Below are 11,870 nucleotides of genomic sequence, written 5' to 3' on the forward strand. Positions count from 1 at the left end.
GGCATCCTATGTAAAGAATTTACATAAGACTGAACCATGAAATAGTCACTTTTTACGTTCTAAACGCCGTTTTATGTATAAAACTGACTATTTCGTTAATTGATGACCTAGGTAACTTAATCTTAATCCTGAGCTAACTATGCACTCCTGTTCACTCGGAATTATCCTTAGATCTACATAGGTGAGGGCAGCTCATTATCGCTGGCCCAATAAGCTCCCATTTCAGGGGTAAGATCAGGTGGATAGTTGGGAACATAGGGTGCAAGACGGAATTCACTCCTACCCATTATAGAGATAGTAGATAGGTTCTTCCCTTTAGTACAGAATCCAGGTCTTGAACAAGAGGCCCCACCCTCTCCTTAACCCGAGAGGGGTTCGGTTTATAGGTTGGACCTTAAACCAATTGTTCATTAGAGAATCAGTGGAACTTAAGGAATAAGATGTAGTCTTGGGGGTAAAATGGTTTTTATGACCCAACCGAGATTACGAACACCTAAGAATTAGCTTAGTAGTCATGGTTATATCATATGGACATAAATATATCTATAGTGAGGGGAGTGCAACTACGGGACTATAGTGGAATGACCCGTGAGTTAACGAATGTTGATTAGCTCCGTCTAAAGAGTTTAGCCAGCTAATCTCGGATCGTTGGAGCCCATGGTCTATAGGTTCATAAGGTTCCCCTACTAGCTCATATGGAATAAACTTAGAACAGTATGATAGAATAATTCGAATTGTTTGAATTAGGTGAAGAGAGAGAAACCGAAAAGTATATGTGATATAGTGGTCAGTTTTTCAGTTTAGAGATACAGCTTTAATATTTAAATGTGATTTAAATATCAAGAATATGAATACGTTCATATTTAGAAGCTCGGAAATAATGGAAATGGTCAAAGATGTAAAAAGTCAAAGAGTTGACTTTTGACTTTGAAAAGTCAAACTTTGACTGACATTATATTCAAATGTGATTTGAATTTCGAGAAAATGAATGCAGATTCATGCTCGGGAGGTCAAAATTAGTCAACATGGAAAAAATCATAATAATTCAAAATGTTGACTTTTCGGTCAAAGTTTGACTTTGACAAAATGATTATTTTGCTCTTTGACTAAAGTTAGTGAGGAAATCCAAACTTTTGTTGGATAATTCCACTAACAAGATAGTGGGCTAGGTGTTGGCTTATAGTGGAGACATCAAACCCACTTAGATAGTGGATTTTGAGGTGTTGGGTCTTTATGAATTTGTTCCATGCAAATGTTGCGTGAATTTATTCTATAAATTTGGGCTTTCAAATTGGATGAAAAAACTTTTTGACATGTTTGGATAGAAAAGTAGTTTCTAAATTGGGCTGAAAAAAAAATCCAAACCAAAAAGAAAAATCCATCTCCTATTTCCATCTCTTTCTCTCTCTCGGTTTCTTCATCCATCGGGTCCCACAATCCGGTTATAAGTCCAGAGGATAGTAGGTCAGCTCTAGTGGTTGTTCGGTTCGTTCGGGTGGAGATGAAAGCATTTCGGGAGCTTCAAAGGTAATTTTTCAAAAAACCCTAGTTAATTAATTTAGGGTTGCATGCTATTTTCCTTTTAATTAGAAGCAATTAGAGTATAATTAGATCCTTATTTCGCTGCGTATGTCTCGTGTTCAATCAGTATCGTCCAAACTTTGAATTTACCCTTTTAGCACAAATTAGATAAGTATGCTTAGTTTTTTTTTAGGCTATCCATGAATCTTTGCATCACACGTTTAATCTAGATTTAAGGAACAAATTGATTATTTGAACACGACTTTCTTGACACTTAATAGCCATAGTTGAATCCTGTATCTTAATGCATGTATTTCTAATTCTTTATGGCCGTTGAGGACCCAATTGCATCTAGGAGGATGTAGATTAGTTAGGCACGTCTTTCCAGCCTCAACGACGAATTAGGAAGCTTGATCTATTCGAATTAATTGATTTTTGGGCTTATTGAGATTAGTCAATTCGCACCGATTGAGTAGTTATGCATGCATAATTCAAATATATGATATTATGGCTGAAAACAATGATTTAATTTATATTGAATGGCTACTTGATCCAAGAACTAAACGAACCCATTATCGTTTCATATATCCATCACATTTTACTTTTTACTTGCATATTTTCAATCTCAAAACCACACACTTAAACCCAATTTTTACTGGTTTTCCATGATCAAATCTAATTCGAAAGAAATTAATTCTTCGCTTCTCTGTGGTTCGACCCCACAATTAACACTGTTGCTACATTTTAGTAGTAATAGGAGTAGTTTAGGTATTTACAAATTTTCTTTTGTTTCAGTTTGGAGTCGAATTAACGACATCGATTCCTGAGTCTGAACAACGTGGCTTAACAAATTGAAGTCTCTGTAGAGCCTAGGGTGAGGTGGATGCATAATAGAAAATTTAAGAGGTTGGAATGATAGCTCGATAAGGGCCTATGCGTTGGACTTTGCATGGTGGAGACACCTCAAGCTCGCATATAAGTAGGAGATGTCAAGGACCTTTGTGCTGGACTTTGCATGGTGCTGACACTTAGGATTTTCATGCAAAACATATGTCATAGGAAGGGTGACAAGGACACCCTTGAGGGCCTATAAATACCCGGTGAGAACTTCATTTCAGTTCACAACTTAAATTCCCATCAAAGAAGACTCAAAAGGATAGTTTGGAGAGAATTCAGGTTCCGGAGTAAGGCCTATGCGTTAACCAAGGAAGGCCCATGTATTGATTAGTGATGCCATGTGTCCATGTTTGAGTCAATACATTGATCAGAGGATATCCAAGGATCTAGAAGGCTGCCATGCGTCTAACTACTTAGGGAAAGTCTGCCTTGTGTCCAACTGTTGTCCAAAGGTGTTCAAAGGCATAGTTCATATCAGTTAGAGTTGGCCCGACATTCCAGAAGGAACTAGGGGAAATCATCAAACTTGGAGAAGAAAGGCGAACCTTACTAACAACTTGTGGGTGGTATTATTTTAAGGTCTTATGCATATCGATATAAATTCTATGCATATATAGATGTATGAGTAGTTTGAATGATGATGAGAATATGTGGCTCATGGTGGTTAAGGGTCAAAAGACCTAGTTCCTGTGCCAATGGCAAAACCCCATGGGATCATCAAGGGGTCATGAGCGCTCAGTTCTTGAGCCTGTGAGAGGAACCTCATATGGGATGGTCAGAGGACCTATGGGTCTAGATTCAAAGCCCATAAGAAGGGGATCTATGTGCACATAATATTAATAAAAGAGATATGTTTAACTACCTACCGTGTGTATAGGTAGAGTAGAGAATGGCCCCGATCAGGCCTGAGGTTTGAGTAGTAACCTCGCTATGTGGATATGCTGATTGAGCTATTTGTCTCTAAAGGGTTGAAAGAACCCTTTAAGTTGTTACCATTCACTGGCTGCTAGCTCACTCTTTTCTTTTATGTTTTACTTCACAAGTAGTAGAAGAGTCCTGGTTGCTGCGAGAGAACGAGGTCTACCACGAGTTAAATGTTTATATAGTAGTTGTAAAGATGGGGTTAGGTAAATATTGTAAAACCCCTAAAACTATAATTTATGGTAAATAGAAACAATAAGTTAATTTTATTTGTCTTTGATTAAGTTGAGTTAAGATGAGTTAAGGTTAGATGGGCAATAGATCACACCCCCTCCCTAGAACAAGGCACTCGAAGAAAAATGGTGCTAAACGGTCAAGACTAGAGCTAAAATTCACTAAAGAAAAAAGACCACTAAATTAAAATTCTACTCCTAGAGGGAGCGTCGCAACACTCTATGGAGCATAATGCTACGCTCTAAGGTAGGATGGTCATTATTTTGGAGATGCAAGGGAGTGTTGCAACATTATATGGAGCATAATGCTATCCTTGAAGACAGTAGTACCTTTGCCGAGAGTGTGGCGACCTTGCCTTGGTGAATTGTGATGATCCGAACATTGATAGAGATGCATGGCGTGCATGCACGCGAGAGCATAAAGCTTCAGTGTCATGACGCTTGAGGCTTACACTATGGTAACCTAAAGACCAGCATTGCAATGCTTTAGTTGAGTATTGCAACATTTCATGCTACTATAAAATGTTTTCTTGCTCGATTTTTCATTTTGTCACATCGTTTTCCATTTTCTCCCACTGTATTCTTCTCCTCTTCGCTATACACATTAGTTTCCTTCCATTTGCGTCATCCTTAAGCTTTAACATCTTGATTAAGAGGATGATTAGAGGTTAGAGGTAAGTACTTAGCTTTGGTTCTAGGGTTCTTCTTCTATTTTTTGTAAGTTCTTTAGATTTTGCAGCTAAATTTGTTGGAACTCTACTGGTTTTTATTAGATCTCATCTTATGAAAATTCTCCAATCTTTTGAGCATAGGATTATTTGACATATTAGCTATGTTCTCTTGATGGCTTCCTTAAGATTAATAACTAATACATAATTGTTAGGAAGGTAATCGCCAAGAAGCATGGGTTAAGTTAGATTGTTAAATTGAATAGGGATTCCATTCAAGAAGCATATTCTAACTAATCTAGATGATTTCTTACTTCACGTAATTCTTCGGACGGTGGAATCCAGTTACTCAGCTTAGCATGCCCTAGTCCTTAATGCATGGAAATTAATTAATTAGGATATGATTCTCACAAATTTATTGATTAACATGATTCAACGGACTTCCATTCAAGATTCTAAATGAGATGGCTCAGTAATGAATTGGTAGAATCGCAAGAAATAAAAAAAGGCTCGTTCGACCCAAGCTAGGAGTTTCATGTTGGAGTTTATGTCCTACATCTCATGTATCTTGTGGTTTGTAAAGACAAGTTCATATCTAATATAATAAGAAGTATTTTATTAATGTTTAGACTACATTAATTCAATCCAACAAACTAAGATCCAAGGTTATTTTATGCAACTTAAACATGTATGTAGAGACATACAGGTAGATCATGTTTAAGTGATAACCTAAATGATCTGTAGTATATGGATAAGGTTGGGTACCTTATCCATGTGACACTACGAATACTACCCGCTTTGTAGATGTTACAATTGTTGTAAAGTGCTATAAATTATCTGATCCTGATCATTTATCTAGAGACATATGAGTAGGGGTATTCTATACAAAGAGTTTATATAAGACTAGACTACGTAATGAATAGTCACTCTTTATAACACTGTTGCTAGAAGAGACTTATATTTCACTAGGATGACCATAGGTGACTTGACCTTAATCCTAAGTGAGTTGTGAACTCCTGTCTATGAGGGCGATCCTTTGATTTGTATAGGTGAGAGTGGCCAAATTAGCCGACTCAACATGCCTACCATTTTGGGGATCTGTCTGAGCGGGGAGCTGGGAACAAAGCTACACAAGATGGAATTTGCTCCTTCCCGTCTTTTGAGAAAGTAGATAAATTGCTCCCTTAATAGCTGATTTCGGGTCTTGAACATTGAGGCCTCAACCTCTCACTGCCTTAAGATGTGTCAGTTTATAGTTGGACTATAAACTGTTTGTTCATTAAAGGGATCAATGGGAGTTAGATGTAATTATAGGGGTAAAATCGTAATTTGATCCAACTATAGTTACGAGCGATTTGTGGAGGGTTGACTCACTATTGATTAGTTATATCCGTGGACACAGAAATATATCTACTGTGCAAAGAGTGCAACTATCGGTCTTTAGTGGAGTGCCTGATAGTTAATGAAGATTGATTAATTTAATTAATTAATCTCATATCATTTAAGCTTCTAATCTATAGGTCCATAAGGTCCTCTTGTTAGCTCACTAAAGGAAAAGATGAATGATTTGAATAGTTCAAATCAATTGATGGAATAACATGTTAATGAGATTAATCTGACATGTTTAATTATAGATATGATCTATAATTAAGAGAAAAACATTTGAATAGTATTCAAATATTGAATTCTTATGAATTAGATTCTTAAAGAATTAATTAATTTTCAGAGGTGGAGACAAATAAACATATGATGTTTATTAATTAATTAAATATATATTAAATTAGATTTAATAAAGTTATTTAAATAATGATCTAATTAATTATGGTTTAGTTAAATTAGCCCCAAGGATAATTTTGGAAAGCTATGGAGAAAGTCTCCATATAAATTCATCATTTTGCCCAAATTAGATAAAACAAGGGATTTTATTTGATGAAACCCTAACCTCCAACTCATTTTCCTCTAAAAATTTCTCTTCTCCAGGTTGTGAGAGACCACTCTTCTCCCCTTGGTTCCTAGAGAATAACAACGTCTCACTTACAGTGGTGTTTATTGTTCATTGGACATTCGTTATGGAGAAAGGCTTGGGATTTTTATGAAGATAAAGGGAATCTACAAAGGTAAGAAATTGTTCTTTCCTCTCTTCTATAGTCTTCAAAAGCATGCTGAATTAAATACGTTTATCCTTTATTTTATTATGCTTGTGTTTTATTTTGTTTCATTAAGCCAAAAAATCGAAATGCAAGCCGTTCACACCCTTCCGCTCGGGATTCCATCCTTTCATTTCTTTCATTGGTAATTACACTTCATACACTCTATTCACTATTGTATCCCACACACCCACTTCACACCATTTTATTTTATGTAATTTACATTCATTTCACAATTACCCATCACAAAACCCTCCTTTGGTTACTACCTATAAGCTATTCGATTTAGAAATCTTAGTGCTTCTCTGTGGTTTTACTTCATACTTCCCTTTATTACCTTTTGTAGAATAAATCACAGATGATTATTTGTCTAAGATCGTAGGATTTTATGACACCCTATGGATGTTAACCAAATTGGTGTTGTTGCTAGGAGCCAATAGATTTCTTTATTTAAAGGCTTATAGTTCCTTGCTTGGTAACTTCTTTTTCTTTTAATGCATGACTGAAACTCTCGAGGAGTCTAGGCTGTTATATTTTTAAGAAATATATCGATAGGAGAGGAGAATTAAAAGGAATTAGAAGAGAAGGAAGAGAGCAAGTTGTGCAAGAAGATCATATCCGTGTAGAAGACACACTAGAAGGGATGTTTGAAGAAAGTGGTCCTAAAGAAGTAACACTACTCATTGCTGAGCAGGAGAAGATTTTAGAGAACTCGCTACCCCTGACATTATGCAAAAACCACTATGCATCACATACCCCGAGGCGACAGGTACATTTGAATTAAAGTCTAGGATAATTCACTTACTTCCATCTTCTTTTTGGCCTTGTAGGGGAGGATCCATATAAAAACCTTAAGGAGTTCCATCTCATGTGTGACAAGATGAGGCCAAATGGAGTAACTTAGCAGCAATTAAACATGAGGGCATTTCCCTTTTCCTCGAAGGGGGATACTAAGGATTGTTTGTATATTCTACCACCTAGGAGTATCTCATCCTAGGAAGAATGAGATACTCCTAGGTGGAGATGTTAGAGATGAACGCCATTGGAGGGTCCAATTTCAATGGGAAAAGCAGATGAAGAGATCCCTACAATCAGTCGTATAATCCTGGGTGGCAGGATCGCCCAAATTTCAAGTGGAATGAACAAAATGAGCAAGTCCAATCTAGCAAAGGGCCTCATCTAGCTCAGGTATGTCTATGGAAGATATCATTAAAAGTTGAAGGAACCTATAAAGACCTTGAGCGGAAGCGTGGATCGGTTTCAATTTCAATTTTACACAGAATTAAATTATAGAATACAAAAATTATGCATAATACGAAATTTACAGCATGCTATTGAAAAATTAAACAAAAGAGAAATTAGGGTTTTGAAATCCTTACCTTTGAAGAACCTTTTCTTCTAGTTTGTCCTCTTCTCCAAAATCTCATGAACAAAAAGAACCAAATGGCCACCACCACGAAAAAAAGCTCCTATATTCTCTATTGAAATGAGAGTCACTAAGGAGTTTTGTGGGCTTTTAGAATTTTTGGAGAGGGAAAGATTGAGAGGAGAAGGGAGAGTTTTTTCTTGGGAATTCTTACAGAGCGACCACACTTATTTACACACCCTTCTTTTCTTTGTAACAAAACTTACAAAAAGAAGATAAACCCTAGAAAAAACCACCACCACTTACTACATGAGTTGAGAGAAATTAGGGAAAGGAAGTTATTTCCCTTTCTTTAATTCAAAATAAAATTAAAATAATTAATATATTAATTTAAATTTAAATATATATATATATATATAACATATATAACTTATGGTTTAATATTGTATCATATAAATATAACCTATAGTTTTAATTCTCTCATCAATGGTATTTAATATAAATCCCGTTTATATTAAGTTGAATTATATGAATCCAATTCATATAATTAATATTTGAATCATATTCAAATATTTATTTTCTCTTAAATAAACATTATATTATAATGTATCAAATACATTATAATAATTATATCATATATAATTAAGTTAATTATATCACATATACTTAATTCCGTATATTAATTTGAATAATTCAAATTAAACCAAAATTGATTCTCATTTAATCCCTGTTGAGCTACAAAGGGGACTTCATGGACCTGTAGCTTGAAGCTTCAATGATACTTGAATAATTAATTAAACTTCTTTACTGTTTAATTAAATTATTCAACATCCATTAACTGATGGGTACTCCACTAAAGACCGACAACTACACTCTTCACACTATAGATATATTTTTGTGTCCATTAGATATAACCAGTGAACAATGCGATGACTCTTCACAAATTGCTCATAAGTATAGCTAGGCCAAAACTACTGTTTTCCCATATAGTTACATCTAACTTCTTAAGTACCACATATCCCTCTAATGAACAATAAGTCATAGTCCAACTATGACCAAACCCATTTCGGCCAGGAGAAGGTGTGGTGCCACATTGTTCAAGCCCTGAAATCATCCCTTAAGGAAGAAATTTATCTACTTACCCCGACTTGGGGGCAGAGTGAGTTCCGTCTTGTGTAGGATTATAGAGTCGATGATCTGGCCACTCTCACCCATATAAATCAAAGGACCGCCTTTATAGGCAGAAGTTCACAACTCAATCAGGATTCAGGTCATATCATCTACGGTCATCCTGGTGAAATGTAAGTCTCTATTATGAATAATGATAAATAATGAGACTAGTTATTTCGTGGTCTGGTCTTATACAAATCCTTTATATAGAATACCCCTACTCATATGCCTCCACATGAATGATCAGGATCAGATCATTTGTAGTCCTTTACAACAATTGTAATCTCTACAAAGTGGGTCATATTCATAGTGTCACTAGGATAAAGTATGCAACCTTATTCATCTACTACAGACCATTTAGGTTATCACTTAAACATGACCCACCTGTATGTCTCTATATACATGTTTAAGCTACAAATGATAACCTTGGATGTTAGTTTATTGGTTTGTATGTTTAATGCTACTAAATGTCAAATAAAACATCTCATATTTTATTAAATACATAAAATGTTTGTACAATACAATTACAAACTACACACCCTACGAGATTTAAGGCATCAACCCAAATAAAAGTTTGGTTGACAACTCTTTAAAATTTCAACAGAAGACAAAGCGCCCTTGGTTAAAGAGACAATATGAAAAACTTCTGTCCCAACCCGAATCAAGCCACGAGAAAATGTAAGCACAATCACATTCCATAGTGGCAAAAAGTTGGAGTCACCTCTCGAGAAAGTTAAGTCAGAGAGTAATGAACAAGAAAACACTTCTTCAGACATTGTGACTAAACCACCATAGAGCAATAAAAAAAAGGAGTATCCTCTTACAAAGATACGGACCTACTGGACATGTTCAAGAAGGTAGAGATCAATATTCCTCTCCTAGATCTTGTAAAAAAAATCCCCAAGTATGCGAAGTTCCTTAAAGAATTGTGCACAAAGAAGAGGAAAGCAAAAGAAAAAGAGAGGGTGGTAGTAAGTCAATTGGTCTCTATGATCCTTAAAAAAAATATGCCTGAAAATCGAAAAGATCCGGGTATGTTTTCCCTCCCTTGTGTGAGATGGAAAAAAAATATTGAGAGGGCGATGTTAGGTCATTTATTCATCCCATAGGAATCATTGACGATGTCCTTGTCCATGTTAATAAACTTATTTTTCCTGATGTTTTTTACATTCTTAAAATGGAAGAACCCACATCTATTTCATCTGCATCGATCTCACATCTATTTCATACACATCGATCTTACTTAGTTGGCTCTTCATGAAGACGGCCAAGACAAAAATCAATGTGATAAAGGCACATTGTTTGTAGAATTTGATGGTGAGATTGTTAAATTTAATATTTTATAAAATCCCGCACCATTAAGATACATATTCTTTGTGCCAGATTGATATGTTTGAGTCTCTTGAGTAGGAAGTCATATGGGATGTGTATGATGGTGATGAGCATGACTCAGGTGATTTAATCCTTATCAAGGAGCTTTCACTCTATCCATGACAAAGCCGGTAAGTATGCCATCTTGTCCTATTAATGATTCATCTAAAAAGGTGCTTCCTTCTGTCCTGCAGGCACCTAAAGTAGAATTGAAAGAGCTCTCTAGTTATTTGAAGTATGCCTATCTTGTAGAAGCTAAAAAGTTGTCCGTGATAATCTCGAAATATTTGACCAATGAAAAAGAAGGATAGTTGGTTGCTCTGATACCAACTTGTCACACCCTCTCCAAGATTGCCCTCTTAACCTAAAAGGGTATGTGACAACAACAATTATGGACCCTCTCATCGGTACTTACTGCCTAACATACATTTAAAACCTGCTTTAAAACCCTAATATGCATTTATGACTTGATAACGACAATATTTACAACCTTAGAGTTTAACATACTAAACGTACTGAATAGATTAACCGAAACTTAACATTCTTACATACACAGGGTTCCATAGCTACTATTCACATTCACAACTATGTACACTATAAAATCAAGTGAGCCTATGACACTAAGTTTACTCCTTATACGCACAGAAAATGTGTACTAGTATTTACAGAATAAACACCTAGTCTTCCTTTAGCCTCAAGTCTTTGAGTGGCAGAGCAACAACGGAATTAGCTTCTAGGGAGTTGACCGCTACCTCAGTAGCGAAAAACATTTAAAAATAGGGTGAGTTACTAGCCTAGTGAGTGACTTAATAAAAACATAAATCTCATGCTTAAACTGAAAGCTAGAAAATTGAATACTGAAATTAAAAACTTGCCAGACAAATGTGTACATAAAACTTTTAAAACCATTGTATATGATAACATATCTGAACTGATTCTCGATTGAGAGAGAACCCTTTTGCTCGATCTCTCAACGTTTGATATCCTTGTTTAAGAGAGAACCTTTTTGCTTGATCTCTTAAACATAAGCCTGGGTTGGGGTGAGAACCCTTTTGTTCAACACCTTTTAGCCAATGTTGGGAAAGAACCCCCGTGATTCAATCCTACTGAACTGATTAACTGTCATACGTTCACGTAGAGCAAACTGGATCCCAACGTCAAGGATCATAACTAAAGCAGGGTACCACTGCTTATTAGTGAACTAAGTGAATTATTTTAATACCTTCTCTAAGTACTTCAGTATCATAATCATAACATAACTAAAACCAGGTAGTACAACTCAGATACCTTCTCCTTGTACTTCAGTATTGAGATGAAAATACCTTATATGAAAACATTTTCATAAAACAAGCTTACTGAAAACTTGATCTCATAAAACATAGTTTTCATAAGAATATCATTTGCTAACGCATGCTCAACAATATTAAGAGCACATATGCTTTAAAACATAATACAAATACTTGTTACTTAAACATGTCATATAATCTTCTTTTGAGAACCATCATGGTTCAACCATTCTACCAAAGGATATTTCATAAACTTTGTAACTACTTTTTAATGGTTTGTAGGCTTCTCC

Source organism: Benincasa hispida, chromosome 10 (genome assembly GCF_027475165.1).
Source record: "Benincasa hispida cultivar pf3 chromosome 10, pf3_genome.v1.1, whole genome shotgun sequence".
Taxonomy (NCBI): Eukaryota; Viridiplantae; Streptophyta; class Magnoliopsida; order Cucurbitales; family Cucurbitaceae; genus Benincasa; species Benincasa hispida.